The sequence below is a fragment of the Tursiops truncatus genome, chromosome 16 (assembly GCF_011762595.2).
Source record: "Tursiops truncatus isolate mTurTru1 chromosome 16, mTurTru1.mat.Y, whole genome shotgun sequence".
Lineage (NCBI taxonomy): Eukaryota > Metazoa > Chordata > Mammalia > Artiodactyla > Delphinidae > Tursiops > Tursiops truncatus.
In genome coordinates this window covers 52,972,916-52,983,760 of record NC_047049.1, presented here as the reverse complement: position 1 = coordinate 52,983,760, position 10,845 = coordinate 52,972,916, and positions in this window count along the sequence as shown.

Below are 10,845 nucleotides of genomic sequence, written 5' to 3'. Positions count from 1 at the left end.
ATCCAGGAAAGCAAGGATGAAGACTGAGGTTGGAGGTAAAGCTGGGAAGGCAGGCGTGTCGACACTGAGTGTACAGTAAGTAGGGGCAGCTAGTTCAGGACTAAGACCAGGACTGGGTCTGACTTCATGTGGTGGCGGCTATGTGGTATGTGCAGGGGCCCCTGAAGTGCTGGGCTCCTGCAGACGTTGAGGCAGCGCTCTTTAGTACTTGAAGAGGGTCAATACAGTGACTCAGCCCCCAGTAGCTGTGATCTCTGGGACTCCAGCTATTGATAGGATAACCCAGATGAGAATTCTTTTTAATCAATTAATTAATTTATTTTTTGGCTGTGTTTGGTCTTTGTTGCTGCACACGGGTTTTCTCTAGTTGTGGCGAGCAGGGGCTACTCTTCGTTGCAGAGCGTGGGCTTCTCATTGCGGTGGCTTCTCTTGTTGCAGAGCACGGGCTTTAGGCACGCAGCCTCAGTAGTTGTGACACGTGGGCTCTAGAGTGCAGGCTCAGTAGTTGTGGCGCACGGGCTTAGTTGCTCTGCGGCATGTGGGATCTTCCTGGACCAGGGCTTGAACCCATGTCCCCTGCATTAGCAGGCAGATTCTTAACCACGGAGCCAACAGGTAAGCCCCCAGATGAGAATTCTTTGGTGCCTGGAAGACACTTGATTCTGAAACAGTTCTCCTGCAACCAAAGAAGAGCAGAGCCTGCAAGGACACTGCTGCAATGGATGTTTAGAGAGGAACCTTACTGTGATCTCCTTCACCAGCTGTTTTACTCCTGGGTCTTTATGTGCATTGTGTCTTCTCTCTCCAATTAGCATGGCATTATGGAAAGAACACCAGACTGAGTTCTGTAGTGGGTTCAAGTTCTAGTTTAACTGTGTGACTTTGAGCAAAGCTCTGACCCTAATCTCTCAATGGTAGAATGGGCATAATAATTCCTGTCTATAGTTGAGGGCTGTTTATTAGAAGTCATTTAGGGAATGATAAATATTATGAAACAGTGCTTCTCCAACTTTCATATACATGCAAATCACCTAAGGATCTTGTTAAATGGAGATGGTTAAAGAAAAGCCAAACACTAGTTAAAGGCAGTGTAGACAGATTTTACTTGGTAACTCCTGTAGTTAGGGGAGAGCCCTCAGTATAGAACTGAATTCAGGCAGGCTCTGTACAAAGGTGACTGGAATTTTAAAGGGAAAATGAAGAAGTGGGAGGGGAGACAAGCGGGGGCTTGAGCAGAGTCAGAGTAGTGGAAAATTACAGAAAGCAGGTGGGGGGACTGATCGCTGTGATTAGCCTTTGACAAGCATTAGCAGGTTCTCTTTTCTTTATTTTATAAACTAATCGAGAATCCATAATAATTCAAACTACCAAGAGAATACACGAGACAGTCCTTGTAGGAAAGCTGATGGTTCTCAAAATGGATGCACAGTAGAATCACCTGAGGGGGTTTTAAAAAATTCTGATGTCCCGGCCACACACCCGGGCCCATTAAATCAGAATCTCAGGGATGGGACTCAGGCAACAACATTTCTTAAACCTCCTGGGTGATTCCAATATGCAACCAAAGTTGAGAACCATCTTAAAAGAATTTAGCATCAAGTCTAGAAGACCAGCACTCACAACTTAAAGAGAACTTACCCAGAACCAGGCTGCCCCTGGTAATCTCTGATGAGTTTTGGAAAATAGTGTTTGGATGGCAAGGCTCAGGGATGGTATGGACATGGATGTAGAGGGAGCCCGGGCTGGAACTGAACCTTCAAGGTGGAGAAGATTTGGGTAGGTGGCCAGTGTAAAGAGGTCATTTCAGATAGGATCAAGCCCCTGAACCAAGAGGTAACCAGAGGAACAGTGAATCGGCATGGGGAAAACAGGTGAGAGGCGGGTCTGTTTTGTTTTCCTGATTCTGTGTTCCTTTCCCCAATACACTGATTTCTCAAAAGCAGTACCCTTTTCAGATCAATGAGGAAACAGCAAATCCAGAGGTCCAGAGGTGGGGATGGGATTATGTTCAAGGAACAAAAAGAAAGCGAATGTGGCTACAGCAACATGAGTGAGGAGCAGAGGTAGATGAGACTGTAACAGAAGAACAAGCCTGACTCCATACTGGATCTATTCCTTTAGTGCTAACTCTTGTGCTCTGTGGCCTGTGCTTAGTCATGCTGGCTCTGCACCGTTGTAAAAGAATGTTGCCTATAGTCTGAAGTATACAGGATAGCCCATTCTTAAGGCTTTGACCTTCAAAAAGTTGCAGAATATGACTTCCCTGGTGGCGCAGTGGTTAAGAATGCGCCTGCCAATGCAGGGGACACGGGTTCGAGTCCTGGTCCAGGAAGATCCCACGTGCTGCGGAGCAACTAAGCCCGTGCACCACAACTACTGAGCCTGTGCTCTAGAACCCGCGAGCCACAACTACTGAGCCCATGTGCCACAACTACTGAAGCCCGTGCGCCTAGAGCCCATGCTCTGCAACAAGAGAAGCCACTGCAATGAGAAGCCTGCGCACCGCAACGAAGAGTAGCTCCTGCTTGCCACAACTAGAGAAAGCCCACGCGTAGCAAAAAAGACCCAATGCAGCCAAAAATTTAAAAAAATTAAGAAAAAAAGTTGCAGAATAGAAAATAGCAATTATCTTGTTGGAAATTTATAGGAACAGTGTAACCAGACCTCTGTGGACAGCTGCAAGAACAAAGGATTCCTGCATCAAGAAGTATGCAACAACCAGCTACCTGCCTCCCCTTTTAGTATAAAAGAAGCCCAAATTCTAACAGGTAAGATGGTTCTTTGGGACACTAGTCCACCATCTTTTTGGTCTGCTGACTTTCTGAATAAAGTTGCTATTCCTTGCCCCAACAACTCCTCTCTCGACTTAGTGGCCTGACATGTGGCGGTGAGCGGTACGATCTTGGACTCAGTAACAAGATCAGAAGGTGGTGAGATGGTAGAAATGCATGCCATGTTCTGGCAGGCCCAGGTAAAACTTGATTTTACTGAGAGAGATGGGAATCCATTGGAGGGTTTTGAGAAGAGGAATGATCTGATTTATATTATCCTGACTGCTTTGAGACAATCAATTATAGGAGATCAACCAGGGAGACCACTTAGGATGCTACTGCAATAATCCAGGCAAAAGATTATGATGGCTGGAACCCAGTGGTAGCAGTGGAGGTGATGAGAAATTATCAGATATATTTGAAGACAGAGCTAAGGGGATTTCCAAATGAATGGATTTGGGACATTAAAAAAAGAGGAGTCAAGGATGACTCCAAGGTTTTTGACCTGAACCACTAACTGCACATGAATTTTGCAGTAAAAGAGAGCAGAAAATGATGGTGTAGAAGTAAGGTTTTAACCAGCTATAATAGTTACGATGAATGAACCGAGGTGTAAGTATCAACTGGGATGCATCAAAGCAATGCTAGGTAAAAACAAGCTCCCAGTGGCATACTCAGTAGGATACAATTCATATAGATTTTTAAGACTGCACAACAGTAACCTTTAAAACTCCATACACAAGGTAGTAAAGTGTAACAACACATATGGCATGATAAACAACGTGCAGCCAGGGTTCCACACCATCTGGCTGCTTCGCACTTTTACAAATTCTATTGCCCAGGCCAGATCCTAGTCCAGTTAAACCAGAATCTCTGGGCATGCATCCAGGATGGATCCAGTATTTTTTTAAAGCTCCCTAGGGGGTTCTAGTATGTAGGCAAGGTGGAAAACCACTGCCTTAAATTGAGAAACAACTGTGATATCTTAGAGAAGTACAAGGAGTTTTCCCCTTTTATATCTAAGGCTTGAATAGAGTATCTGTTTTAGAGCTAGGCAAGAGACACCCATGCCCTCATTTCCATGTTGTTCAGCCAGGACACAAGAAGAAACTCTCCCAAGAGGCAGATGAGCCCAGACTGTGGTCTTCTAACATCCAATCTCGGAGAAATGGCTGATTACAAGCTTAGGGCAGCGAATGTACAAGATGAGCCTGGAACATCTTGTCATATCGGTTGTCAAGCAAGCTCCCAAACACTACTGAAGGCCTGTAGAAAGAAAGGACCCAGGATCCACCTTGAAAAGGTCCTTTCTTGCTAAAGATGGGACAATATGAGCATCTTTAGTTAAAATGGACTAAAACACATCAGATATCCATAGGTTCATAATGATCCTTAAAAAATAAAAAAATCATTGGATGATACTAAAACCTGGAAAAGAATAAAGAAATAAGCACTTATCCTATCTTTGTTGCTTCACAGTAACCAAAGAGCTGATGAGAGAAGTTTCTCATTACAGAAGTACTTGCTCAGGGCTGGTCCAGCCTAGTTAGAATGGGAGTGGTTGCGGTGTGGCCAGTGGGAGAGGCCAAGTCCCTGGAAATGCCTCTCTGGCTCAGTCCATAGGGCACCTCCTTACAAGCTTCCTCCTAGCAGATGATGCCTCGAACTACTCTCTACGTCCAGCAAGACATTCTGGTTCCATTTCCTACTCCAAATGCTCCCTCAGTACAGACTGAGTCAGTTAAAATCTTGATCCTACCCCTCACTTTATGGGGGAAAACAGAATTCTGGGGAGATGATGTTATAGGACCTGAACTGGTCAGGAGCAGCTTTTTGATGGAGAGAAAAGAGCTCTGAACTAAGCCTCCAGAGCTGGGACACCAATTTGCTAGGAAACCTTGTGCTGGTCTCTTCCTTCTCTAGGCCTATTTCTTCATCTGTGTCATCTATGGGCTATTCTAGATTTGGTAGCTACAAGCCCTGTATAGTTCATATGATTCGTTCATCAGGTCAAACCTATAGCCCAGATCTCTATGCTGTTGTTACAGAACCAGCCCTCCTTGGATCAATGGACTGGACATTCCAGGAAAGCAGGGAATTGTTGATCTTGTTCATCCTGGTTTCCTCAGCACCCAGTATAGAGCCTGTTCCTCAATAAATAATAGACCTTGGATGGCAAAAACAGCCATAAGAAAAGTCAAAAGGCCAATAAACAACGGGGAAAAAACACTTGCAATTCAAAGCACAAAAGGATGGTTTTTCAAATACCAGTTCCTACAAATCAATAAAAGGTTAACAGAATTCCAGTTTCCAGTCCCCCCAGGTAAAGAGCTTGGAAGTTAATACTCTATCCTAACAAGTAAAAAACTAGAAAATCAACAACTCTTCTTAGATCTTTAAAAGACATGAGGCAACAGGGAAAACTGCTGGCCCCAAAAGTGGAGAGTCCAACAGGCCAATACAGAGAATTACAACTTACTGAAGCACAAATCCATGTGTAGAAACCTCTGTGGGCACCAATTCTAGGACAGGAATACCTAAACTGTAACTGATGAATTGCTGGAGGCGCAGTGTGGACAAGTCTTCGAGTCAAAAACTCCAGGGGACTAAGTCATAGGGAGTCCCCACACCTTTGTGAGTTTTACCTCCAGAAACTTGACCAGGTTCTCACAGTAAGTATTGGAGAAAAATCCCCTCATGCTTCTGGTAGGGGGAGGGGAAAAGCAACCATTTTGAACTATGCCAGAGCTATCTAACCAGAGCCTAGCTGGCATGGGGGAAAAGAAATACCCTACTCCAGCAGACTCTAGCCTTCCATGTAGGAGAAGGGAAATCCCTAACTACAGCCCACTCTAGCCAACCTGTCCCACCTATGCGGGGATGGGATACTAAGAAGCACTTGAGAAGTTCACAGTCCAGGTACACAGGCTCAGTAAAAGACTCAGACTTAATCACAGGACTAATAACACTCCCTCTACCCCACCCCCACATTACTAAATTGCTAAACAGCAATTCCTTTCCCCCAGTATACCATGCCCTGCAATCAAAAAAAGAAAATTACAAAGCATACTAAAAGACAAAAATCATAGTTTGAAGAGACAAAAATGAGCCTCAGAACCAGACTCAGATATGGCAGGGATGACTGGAATTATCATATCGGGAATTTAAAATAACTACGATTACTATGCTAAGGGCTCTTATGGATAAAGTAGACAGCATGAAACAACAGATAGACAATGTAAGCAGAGAGATGGATATTCTAAGAAAGAATAAAAAAGAAAAGCTAGAGATAAAAAACACTGGAACGGAAACGAAGAATGCCTTTGATGAGCTTTCAAATAGACTGGACACAGCTGAGAAAAGAACCTCTGTGCTTGAGGATATCTCAATAGAAACTTCCAAAACTGAAGAGCCTCAACCACCAGAAGGCAGACAGCAGAAGCAAGAAGAACTACAATTCTGCGGCCTGTGGAAGGAAAACCACATTCACAGAAAGACAGACAAAATGAAAAGGCAGAGGACTTTGTACCAGATGAAGGAACAAGATAAAACCCCATAAAAACAACTAAATTAAGTGGAGATAGGCAACCTTCCAGAAAAAGAATTCAGAATAATGATAGTGAAGAGGATCCAAGACCTCAGAAGAAGAATGGAGGCAAAGATCGAGAAGACGCAGGAAATGTTTAACAAAGACCTAGAAGAATTAAAGAACAAACAGAGATGAACAATACAATAACTGAAATGAAAAATACACTAGAAGGAATCAATAGCAGAATAATTGAGGCAGAAGAACAGATGAGTGACCTGGAAGACAGAATGGTGGAATTCACTGCTGTGGAACAGAATAAAGAAAAAAGAATGAAAAGAAATGAAGACAGCCTAAGAGACCTCTGGGACAACATTAAACCCAACAACATTCGCATTACAGGGGTCCCAGAAGGAGAAGAGAGAGAGAAAGGACCCGAGAAAATATTTGAAGAGATTATAGTCAAAAACTTCCCTAACATTGGAAAGGAAATAGCCACCCAAGTCCAGGAAGTGCAGAGTGTCCCAGACAGGATAAACCCAAGGAGAAACACACCGAGACCCATAGTAATCAAATTGACAAAAATTAAAGACAAAGAAAAATTATTGAAAGCAACGAGGGAAAAATGACAAAAAATATACAAGGGAACTCCCATAAGGTTAATATCTGATTTCTCAGCAGAAACTCTACAAGCCAGAAGGGAGTGGCACGATATATTTAAAGTGATGAAAGGGAAGAACCTACAACCAAGATTACTCTACCCGGCAAGGATCTCATTCAGATTTGACAGAGAAATCAAAAGCTTTACAGACAAGCAAAAGCTAAGAGAATTCAGCACCACCAAATCAGCTCTACAACAAATGCTAAATGAACTTCTCTAAGTGGGAAACACAAGAGAAGAAAAGGACCTACAAAAACAAACCCGTAACAATTAAGAAAATGGTAATAGGAACATACATATCGATAATTACCTTAAACGTGAATGGATTAAATTCTCCAACCAAAAGACACAGGCTGGCTGAATGGATACAAAAACAAGACCCATATATATGCTGTCTACAAGAGACCCACTTCAGACCTAGGAACACATACAGACTGAAAGTGAGGGGATGGAAAAAGATATTCCATGCAAATGGAAATCAAAAGAAAGCTGGAGTAGCAATACTCATATCAGATAAAATACACTTTAAAATAAAGAATGTTACAAGAGACAAGGACACTATATAATGATCAAGGGATCAATCCAAGAAGAAGATAGAACAACTATAAATATATATGCACCCAACATAGGAGCACCTCAATACATAAGGCAACTGCTGACAGCTATAAAACAGGAAATAGACAGTAACACAATAATAGTGGGGGACTTTAACACCTCACTTACACCAATGGACAGATCATCCAGACTGAAAATAAATAAGGAAACAAAAGCTTTAAATGACACAATAGACCAGAGAGATTTAATTGATATTGATAGGACATTCCATCCAAAAACAGCAGATTACACTTTCTTCTCAAGTGCACACGGAACATTCTCCAGGATAGATCACATCTTGGGTCACAAGTCAAGCCTCAGTAAATTTAAGAAAATTGAAATAATATCAAGCATCTTTTCTGACCACAACGTTATGAGATTAGAAGCCAATTATGTGGGAAAAAAACGTAAAAAATACAAACACATGGAGGCTAAACAATACGTTACTAAATTAACCAAGAGATCACTGAAGAAATCAGAGAGGAAATCAAAAAATTCCTAGAGACAAACTACAACAAAAACACAATGATCCAAAACCTATGGGATTCAGCAAAAGCATTTCTAAGAGGGAAGTTTATAGCAATACAAGCCTACCTCAAGAAACAAGAAAAATCTCAAATAAACAATCTAAACTTACACCTAAAGGAACTAGAGAAAGAAGAACAAATAAAACCCAAAGTTAGTAGAAGGAAAGAAATCATAAAGATCACAGCAGAATTAAATGAAATAGAAACAAAGAAAACAACAGCAAAGATCAATAAAACTAAAAGCTGATTCTTTGAGAAGATAAACAAAATTGATAAACCTTTAGCCAGACTCATCAAGAAAAAGAGGGAAGGACTCATATCAATAAAATTAGAAATGAAAAAGGAGAAGTTTCAATGGACACCACAGAAATACAAAGCATCCTAAGAGACTACTACAAGCAACTCTATGCCAATAAAATGGACAACTTGGAAGAAATGGACAAATTCTTAAAAAGGTATAACCTTCCAAGACTGAACCAGGAAGAAACAGAAAATATGAACAGACCAATCACAAGTAAGGAAATTGAAACTGTAATTAAAAATCTTCCAACAAACAAAAGTCCAGGACCAGATGGCTTCACAGGTGAATTCTATCAAACATTTAGAGAAGAGCAACACCCATCCTTCTCAAACTCTTCCAAAAAACTGCAGAGGAAGGAACACTCCCAAACTCATTCTATGAGGCCACCATCACCCTGATAACAAAACAAGACAAAGATAAGAAAAAGAAAGAAAATTACAGACCAATATCACTGATGAATATACATACAAAAATCCTCTACAAAATACAAGCAAACAGAATCCAACAACACATTAAAAGGATCATACACCATGATCAAGTGGGACTTATCTCAGGGATGCAAGGATTCTTCAATATATGCAAATCAATCAATGTGATACAACATATTAACAAATTGAAGAATAAAAACCATATGATCATCTCAATAGATGCAGAAAAAGCTTTTGACAAAATTCAACACCCATTTATGATGAAAACTCTCCAGAAAGTGGGCATAGAGGGAACCTACCTCAACATTATAAAGGCCATATACGACGAACCCATAGCAGACATCACTCTCAATGGTGAAAAACTGAAAGCATTTCCTCTAAGGTCAGGAACAAGACAAGGATGTCCACTCTCGCCACTATTATTCAACATAGTTTTGGAAGTCCTAACCATGGCAATCAGAGAAGAAAAAGAAATAAAAGGAATACAAATTGGAAAAGAAGAAGTAAAAATGTCACTGCTTGCAGATGACATGATACTATACATAGAAAATCCTAAAGATGCCTCCAGAAAACTAGAGCTAATCAATGAATTTGGTAAAGTTGCAGGATACAAAATTAATGCACAGAAATCTCTTGCATTCCTATACACTAACAATGAAAGATCAGAAAGAGAAATTAAGGAAACAATCCCATTCACCACTGCAACAAAAAGAATATAATACCTAGGAATAAACCTACCTAAGGCGGTAAAAGACCTGTATTCAGAAAACTATAAGACACTGATGAAAGAAATCAAAGATGACACAAACAGATGGAGAGATATACCACGTTCTTGGATTGGAAGAATCAATATTGTGGAAATGACTGTACTACCGAAAGCAATCTACAGAGTCAATGCAATCCCTATCAAATTACCAGTAGCATTTTTTACAGAACTCGAACAAAAAATCTTAAAATTTGTATGGAGACACAAAAGACCCTGAATAGCCAAAGCAGTCTTGAGGGAAAAAAATGGAGCTGGAGGAATCAGACTGCCTGACTTCAGACTATACTACAATGCTACAGTAATCAAGACAATATGGTACTGGCACAAAAGCAAAAATATAGATCAATGGAACAGGATAGAAAGCCCAAATATAGGGCTTCCCTGGTGGCGCAGTGGTTGAGAGTCTGCCTGCTTATGCATGGGACATGGGTTCGTGCCCCGGTCTGGGAGGATCCCACATGCCGCGGAGCGGCTGGGCCCATGAGCCTGCATGTCCGGAGCCTGTGCTCCGCAACGGGAGAGGCCACAACAGTGAGAGGCCCGCATACCACAAAAAAAAAAAAAAAAAAAAAAAAAAAGCCCAGAGATAAACCCACACACCTATAGTCAACTAATCTATGACAAAGGAGGCAAGGATATACAATGGAGGAAAGACAGTCTCTACTATAAGTGGCGCTGGGCAAACTGGACAGCTACATGTAAAAGAATGAAATTAGAACATTCCCTAACACCATACACAAAAATAAACTCAAAATGGATTCGAGACCTAAATGTAAGACCAGACACTATAAAAGTCTTAGAGGAAAACATAGGAAGAACACTCTTTGACATAAATCACAGCAAGATCTTTTTTGATCCACCTCCTAGAGTAATGGAAATAAAACCAAAAATAAACAAATGGGACCTAATGAAACTTCAAAGCTTTTGCGAAGCAAAGGAAACTACAAACAAGATGAAAAGACAACCCTCAGAATGGGAGAAAATATTTGCAAACGAATCAATGGACAAAGGATTAATTTCCAAAATAAATAAACAGCTCATGTAGCTCAATATTAAAAAAACAAACAACCCAATCCAAAAATGGGCAGAAGACCTAAATAGACATGTCTCCAAAGAAGACATACAGATGGCCAAGAAGCACATGAAAAGCTGCTCAAAATCACTAATTATTAGAGAAATGCAAATCAAAACTACAATGAGGTATCACCTCACACCAGTTAGAATGGGCATCATCAGAAAATCTACAAACAACAAATGCTGGAGAGGGTGTG